Genomic DNA, 8,719 nt, shown 5'->3' with positions numbered 1-8,719 from the left:
AGGGCAAGGCAAACACACTGTTTTGAAGTGAATCATACACACTCAGAAAGCATGTACATACACTGGTTAGTAAAACAACATTATACTGTCCATAGCTCAATTCACACTGAGGCTGCTGTTTACAAGCCTACACAGCACCACGGTTTATATAAATAGATAGTAAAAGGTGCCCCCCTGTACTAGTTACTTTTTGGTCACAAACTGCAATTTATATCAGTTCCACATAAAAGTAAAAAATTAAACTAAAAGTCCTGATATAAACTACTGGAAGAAAATTAGCACACCCTTTTAAGGTTTCCATTTCACTCAAGATTTATTGTTGCATATGGAGTATATGAAAAGATTAAATATACAGATAAATAGGAGAAGCTGAAACACAATATCAGTACATGGTGCAGCCTCCACAGGCAGCAATGCAGCCGCTGGCTCTAGCAGCCCGTCGATCACAAATGGCAAATACTGTTATGGGATACATTATACCAGTTCTGCTCGACCTGTTCAAGCATTTCTGTAAGAGTTCTTGATTGACGAATTGCTTAAGTCACTTCTCGTCCCATCATACCCCACATGTGTTCGATTGGAGACAAGTCCGGAGATCGAGCTTGCGAGAGGACATTGAATTTCATAGGCAATGTGTGGGTGAGCATCCTCTTCCTGTTGCAAGGACGACAGAAGAATGGGTCTAACAACATTCTGCATGTACTAAGCACTGGTTAGTGTCCCCTCCAGAAACAGCAAAAGGTAAATGAAAGTTGTAGCTTATTGCACACAGGTGGTAAGGCCTCGGGGTGGGGCCAGTGTGTCTTGGACGAATATACTCTGAGACAGCACTCACCAGGTCTAAGTCATACACATAAATAACCATCATTTGCATTCAGGCAGAATCTGATTTCATTTCTGAAGATCACTGCATGCTATTGATCTTTCAAGTAATCCTCTGATGGCACCGGTCAAGTGGTGCGCATCAAAGCTGTTGCGTGAGGTAAGATGGGTGATAGGTGTGCATGCCCATAAACCCACTGCTAATAACTGGTTCACAATAGTTTATGTTGATACATCTGGACTCACAAGCCCTCTTTCTCTATGTTGTGGTAGAGTAGAACCAGCTACTGCTGTCCTTGCAATATGACAATCCTGGTGTATGTATGTGGTGTGTGGAATGTTCCTGTGACTGCTGATACCAGCATCATTGCACAACTGGCGCAGCACATCTAACCTTCGTGGCAATTCTCCATAAGGACCATCCCACCCCTTGGAAGCCCACAATTTGACCCTTTTCAAACTTACTCAGCTGGCTGCAGGAAGCACGAGTGCATCTCTATGACATGGTTCCCTCACACTTCTCCACCACACTGACACGCTGAGCCTTCTGGTTGTGAGTATTCCCTATTAAAGGACAGACACAGCTAAGGCTGTGGTAGCTATGGCACTACGTTACATGTTGGTGGACAACATTGAAACCATTATCAGTACTTTTACTATTACATTAGGAATCTTTTACTATTCCATTAGGAATCTTCGCATTCAGCAACTATGATATGATTATAATCAGTTATGGACACAGCAAATAGATGCCTCAGTAGCTGGGACATTGTAACCCAGTGATTTTATTATAAACATTGTTAACATGTGTTTTCTGATATATTTAAAAAGATATTTTTCAAACTAATACTTGAGATATATTTGCATTACTTCTCATTAAATCCTTAACCGTGCTCTATGAACTGAGTTTGGACTGCCTGGCAGTGCTGCAGTTTACTCTACAGATAGTCCTTGTTCCTACAGTTCGGAAAGCTCTACAAAACAGATGTAGATTTTTATATCAGCTGCAAGGGTCATACTACCAAGTGTCATTTAACAGATATTGGTGGTATTTATGTTTTGTGGAGAAGACAGCAATGATGAGGATTTTAAAGACAGTGATACCGAAATGTAAAGTGGCGAAGAAGGCATTAAAGAAGTGCTGTCGGCTGCTGTTTTACAAGAACATGCTCTCTTAATTGGATTGTTGTTGTTGTGGTCTTCAGTCCAGAGACTGGTTTGATGCAGCTCTCCATGCTACTCTATCCTGTACAAGGTTCTTCATCTCCCAGTACCTACTGCAACCTACATCCTTCTGAATCTGCTTAGTGTATTCATCTCTTGGTCTCCCTCTACGATTTTTACTCTCCACCCCGCTCTCCAATGCTAAATTTGTGATCCCTTGATGCCTCAGAACATGTCCCTTTTTCTTGTCAAGTTGTGCCACACACACATCTTCTCCCCAATTCTATTCAATACCTCCTCATTAGTTATGTGATCTACCCATCTAATATTCAGCATTCATCTGTAGCACCACATTTCGAAAGCTTCTATTCTATTATTGTCCAAACTATTTTTTTTATCGTCCATGTTTCACTTCCCTATATGGCTACACTCCATACAAATACTTTCAGAAACGACTTCCTGACACTGAAATCTATAATCGATGTTAACAAATTTCTCTTCTTCAGAAACGCTTTCCTTGCCATTGACGGTCTACATTTTATATCCTCTCTACTTTGACCATCATCAGTTATTTTGCTCCCTAAATAGCAAAACTCCTTTACTACTTTAAGCGTCTCATTTCCTAATCTAATTCCCTCAGCATCACCCCACTTAATTCGACTACATTCTATTATCCTCGTTTTGCTTTTGTTGATGTTCATCTTATACCCTCCTTTCAAGACACTGTCCATTCCGTTCAACTGCTCTTCCAAGTCCTTTGCTGTCTCTGACAGAATTACAATGTCATCGGTGAACCTCATAGTTTTTATTTCTTCTCCATAGATTTTAATACCTACTCCGAACTTTTCTTTTGTTTCCTTTACTGCTTGCTCAGTATACAGATTGAATAACATCGGGGAGAGGCTACAACCCTGTCTCACTCCCTTCCCAATCACTGCTTCCCTTTCATGTCCCTCGACTCTTCTAACTGCCTTCTGGTTTCTGTATAAATTGTAAATAGCCTTTCGCTCCCTGTAGTTTACCCCTGCCACCTTTAGGGTTTGAAAGAGAGTATTCCAGTCAGCATTGTCAAAAGCTTTCTCTAAGTCTACAAATGCTAGAAACGTAGGTTTGCCTTTCCTTAATCTTTCTTCTAAGATAAGTCGTAAGGTCAGTATTGCCTCACGTGTTCCAACATTTCTACGGAATCTAAACTGATCTTCTCCGAGGTCGGCTTCTACCATTTTTTCCATTCGTCTGTAAAGAATTCGCGTTAGTATTTTGCCGCTGTGACTTATTAAACTGATAGTTCGGTAATTTTCACTTCTGTCAACACCTGCTTTCTTTGGGATTGGAATTATTATATTCTTCTTGAAGTCTGAGGGTATTTCGCCTGTCTCATACATCTTGCTCACCAGATGGTAGAGTTTTGTCCTTTAACCCTAAGGTAAGTCTTTCCGCTCCCGGGATTGGAATGACTCCTTACCCTCTCCCTTAAAACCCACACCCTTTCGTCTTTCCCTCTCCTTCCCTCTTTCCTGATGAGGCAACAGTTTGTTGCGAAAGCTTGAATTTTGTGTGTATGTTTGTGTTTGTGTGTCTGTCGACCTGCCAGCACTTTCATTTGGTAAGTCACATCATATTTGTTTTTAGATATATTTTTCCTACGTGGAATGTTTCCCTCTATTATAATCAGATAATAATGAAATAAATACAAATAGCAGCTTATGATTATATAATGCAGTCTGTTGTTTAGTGATAGTTAATTTCATAAGAAATGTAGGTCACATGTCTCACACAAGTGGAACACTTGAATGAAGTAACATTATTTACTTTAAATCTATTTTGCAATGCTAGTTATAAATTTATGTATTGACATTGTGTAGGCTTTTTAAGATAATTTGTTGAAGTAGATAAAACCAAGATATTTGTTATGGGTCTCTGCTGGCCTAAAACAAGGCATATTAATTGTATGCCCACTTTTTGTTTTAAGGTTGTGGACTTGCCTCCTTGGGTCATATACATTTTGGTTTTCTTTAATGAAGGTGCAGTTATAGATACATAGGTTAAGTAGTTTTGTTATATTAAGTTGGCAGAAATAATCTTGATGCAATTCACATGGACTAAGATCAGCGATGCACAAGATGGCCTCTACACAGTTCACATGGACTAAGACCAGCGATGCACTAAATAGCTTTCTTTTGCCATTTAAACAATCTTGAACCTACAGAATTATTGCATAGTAGTATTCTATAGTTCATGTGCGAATGGAAGAATGTGAAACATGCTTCTAATATGATCTCTTTACTGATGCTGCTCCTCACTTTGAGCAGCAGAGAGATGATACATACTGTTCTACCAGATGTGTGGGTATCCAAGCAAGGTTTTTGGTCTGTGTACACTCCTGGACTGGATGCTATGCCCACAGTTTTACTGTCACGTTACTGTAGTAAAAACCAAGTGGAACTTTTTTTTTTTTTTCTCTCCCAACGTACTGTGTTGCACATTTTCAAGATTTGTGTCACATAATATTGTGTCATCTGCATATAGCACAACTGTAACTAAATCATTTATATATATATATAATGAACTGGACAGGTCCAAGAACAGATTCCTATGGCACACTCTTTGTAACTGAAAGACTGACTTGTAATTATTATTCTTCAATAACTTTTTCCTGTCATTCAGGTTAGCCTGCATTCCGCATAGAGCATTCTCTCCTACTCCACAGAGCAAGAGTTTTATGACAATAATATTGTCGGAAACCATTTCAAATGTTTTCCTTAAGTCCAACAGTGTTGCACAGATTATCTCTTTGTATTCAAAGCAATTGTATTGCTTTGCTGCCATGCTTTGGCAGTAGAACCCACATTGTGAGGAGCAAAGCATATCATTCGAACCAAAATACTGGCTCACCTATGCATGCAGTATTCTATTGTTGTTTGTACTGAATTATAGGTGTAAGTGATAGGTCGATAGTTATTTGGACACACTACATCTCCTTTCTTATTAACTGATTTGCCACAGATATTTTCAAACATCCTTGATGACTGCCTTCCTTTAAGATTTTATGAATTATTTTAGTCAACAGGATTACAGTTTGTTTCCTGTTACATCTAATAACTTAACATAAAAGGCCATAGCAGTTCTCTTCTCTAGAACTGCTGAACTTAGCTACTGATTTATTGATCATGTTCTCTGTTATACAAGCTAGTGAAAGCTGTCTGCAAGTTTACTGTTTATTATGAATGGCAGTGCATCTACCATACATCCTCCATATACTGTGATCTGAGTGACAATAAGTCCCCTTTGGCTATTAAATATTTTTCCATCAGTGGGATTCGAGCCGACTTCTCATATATTTCACATTGAAACTGTGTGCAGTAACGTTTGTTTCCCTTCCCTTTTTGCACATATAGTATTGTAATCGTTGACTTGCCGTACATTACAGTACAATCTTCGTATAGAATGTAATTTCATAGGACCAAATAAAATAAATCTTTAAAAAAAAAAATCGTAGACGAAGCTGGTGCCTGCAACGAATAAATTAGTGGAAATGATCATTTACGGCTACTCAGTAACAGAAGAGATAAGTTAGACTATAGCTAGATATAGGCCGCCCTGCATACAAACAAATTTCTCTTTAATTCGATTCACATAGGATTCAAAATAAATATTTGTAAGTCTAAAGTTAACGGAAACAATGAATTATGCCCGGTATGTACACTAAAGGTAACCGATTGTCCTTGTAGGCACTGCTGGTGTAGTGGTATCATGCAAGATTCCCATTCTTGCGACCCGGGTTCGATTCCCGGGCAGTGCATGTTTTTTAAAAATTTATTTTCTATTTAGTTATTCGTACTACGGTTACAATATGAACTTGTTGTTTCATTTAATGTCTTAAAGAAGTAATGGCTATTGATTGATGTGGTGTTAATATACTGCTTCCTGTTACGTTCTCACATGTTACTAGGAATTCGATTTGTGTGTGCAGTACTTATCTCTACGCAAGCAAGTTGTGAATACAGTAAAACTAGCTCAAAACGGAATCGCATGGGACTAAAATAATTTTCTAATTTGTACAAGTTTCCGGATTACATAAAACTCAGTAGGCTACATAAAATTTGTCAGGTATCATGCACAAACGTATAAATTTGTAATTATGCTCGTATTTACGTACCTTCACCCCTGCATAGTGGTCGTTCACTTACTGTATATTGTACAACAGAACACTAGACTATTACACTAACTGATAAATAATTATTATTACTCTAAATTCGTTTATTGTTATATGTGGATACATATTATTGCTGTGTTTATTTACTCTAGATTTCACTTTGTTGCTGAATATCAAGGAGAGACTGTTCAAATCTCTGTTGTGTACACTAATTTTTGCACTATACAATGGTTCCAATAGCTTGGGCGAAATTGTGTGAGCTGCAAATTGCATAACATCGAGTACGCATGCAATCGCTTTCTTCAGGCGTATTAATTTTTTTCTAGGGACATCATTTTGCTCTTCTTCTTCCTTTGGTTCTTCCTGATTATCTTCTGTGTTGCTACAGATTTCTACTAAATCTGTTACTGAAGTAAAAGTGCAGTGAGTTGGCAGGAAGTCATCACTTCGAAAGTATTCATCTGCCCTATATGAAGTATTTCGCATTTTAATTAATTCGAAATTGGTTGTACCGAATTGTCTTACGTCCAGTTGCTACACGTTCTTAGCCTCCCCACACAGTTCATTCCACAGGATGTTGCGCCTAGCTTTGAAACTATTCAAGCATCCTACGTATTTCCAAGCTCTTTAGCGACTTTCAGAGCCGCACTATGCAACGTGTGTCCAGACTATAGGCAAGTTTTCTGCCAGCGCACTTACAAACAATTCCAACTTCATCTCGTTAATTTCTACATTTCCGTTTTCTTCCTTATCATTTGCTCGTTCCCTTTCGTCCATTCGTCCCGTATCTTATCCTTGTTTCTTAAAGTATCATAATTTTGTGTTTCGTCGCATTTGAAACGCAACGTATTTCGCGAACAGAAAATTTGTTTCCTAATCGCCTCGCTTACCTTAATCTTTTTGTTAAGTGTTTGCTGACACATACCTTTTGTTCGATATTACGTTACCGACAACACCTAAAATGCTACTAGTGAACTGAAACTGGCAGAAAATAATACAGGCAGCCCATTTCTTTGGAATGCTTGACCTTGCTGGATAAAACCATTGTTTAACGGAACAACATCCAACTCTTTCACTGTGCAGATTGCAGCTGATTGTTCGTAGTGGCGCAATAACGTTCTTGTGTGGGCCCGCGCGCGCCTCAATGATAACGGAAAACGAGAAACACTGACAAAGAAGGCGCTCAGGAACGAATCATTTCCTTTATGTGCCAACACTGCGCGTGTCTTGTTCGTTGTTGCACAGAGCCGCGCAGTTGGGTGTCCACACCCGCAGCGCCTAACTTCTCTTTGTTGGTTTTTCGTCGCTTAACAGTCTTCGCGTTAACAAGTAGATTCCTTGTGGAGTCGTGAATAGCTAATGTATACTGTAATACAGTAGTACTGTATAAGCTTTTTTCCGCATTATACAACGGATTATTAATTAAGTTTTAAAATTTGCATTCCGTTTGCGCCATAGACACGTTCCGTTTTATGTAAAATGTTTGCATATAAATGTGCACTGAATGTGTCAGGACTAAAATGTTGGACGGTTTGGGCAGATTTCCGAATTATATACGTTCGCCTTGATCAAGTTTTACTTTATTAATTTTCCTTAATGAATACGTGCCAGCGAAATCTTTTAACAGACGTTACTAAGAGAATTGCAGCTTTATTACTGTATATTTATATTTGTATATTGATTATTAGGCTATATTGTGCTATATTTTAAGATTTCTTCCCCTTCAGTTCCTCTTTGCGAGCTGTTACATAGCTTAATCTTACGGTCACAATATGTAGGGGACAGTTTTCTATCGAGTTGAATATTCGTTGATTTCTGAATTTTTAAAAAGTGTTGTAAGTACTTTTTACTTCACAGCTGGCAAGGGTCCTATCGACCATCTTTACGAGCCCCTTTTTTTTTCTGTTGAGTGATTTGCTTGTCCATTTGGCGTTGATGTTCATAGTAGCTATGTTCTCCTTCTCCAGTTGATCATACGTCTTCCTCTTGTTGCTTCTACTGTCCTGCAATCTTCTGTTCTATAGGGACGTTTGCTAATTTATCATTCTTGCTATATGGCCGGCCCAGTTTCACCTTCTTTTCTACAGCACTTCGACGATGTTTAAAAATTGTGTATGTACAGCTCTGGTAACTCTTCGTTTTTTCTTATCCTCCATTCGCTGTTATTTTCATCACTTACAAGTCCAAAAATTTTCCTTAGAATTTTTGTTTCGAAACAGTTTTCCTTCGTCTTTCTTTTTAAATTTTAATGCTTCACATCCGTGTAATGTTGTCAGTACAAGCGAAGAAATTAGTACCGTATTAACTGTTCTTTCGCTTAAGCTATTGACAAAACTTAAAAATTGTTCTGTTCAGTATCTGAAACGGGCAACTGTCTTGGAAGTGAATAGTGAATCTATCGACAGCCAAATGTTCGTGATTTCGGATTTTCATACTTATGACCATATATTCTGTCTTTACAATCTTGTTTTCTCAGCGACTTTGTAGCAGGATATTATTAATTTTATTTTGGAACTGCTGATCAGTGCTACGTAATCTGCATAGGCAAATCTCTACAGTTATGTTCATTCCCTGCAC

At 38.3% G+C, this 8,719-nt stretch overlaps 1 non-coding gene across 1 annotated transcript; it reads left to right on the top strand.

The window, feature by feature from the left end:
- The first annotated feature begins 5,717 nt into the window (after window positions 1-5,717).
- Window positions 5,718-5,788, top strand: Trnag-ccc (transfer RNA glycine (anticodon CCC)). The gene has a single exon. It is a non-coding gene; the product is annotated as a tRNA-Gly (tRNA).
- Window positions 5,789-8,719: the final 2,931 nt, after the last annotated feature.

Source organism: Schistocerca nitens, chromosome 10 (genome assembly GCF_023898315.1).
Source record: "Schistocerca nitens isolate TAMUIC-IGC-003100 chromosome 10, iqSchNite1.1, whole genome shotgun sequence".
NCBI classification, from domain to species: Eukaryota; Metazoa; Arthropoda; class Insecta; order Orthoptera; family Acrididae; genus Schistocerca; species Schistocerca nitens.
Note: the sequence above shows the minus strand (reverse complement) of the source record. Positions and strands in the feature narration are given on the sequence as shown.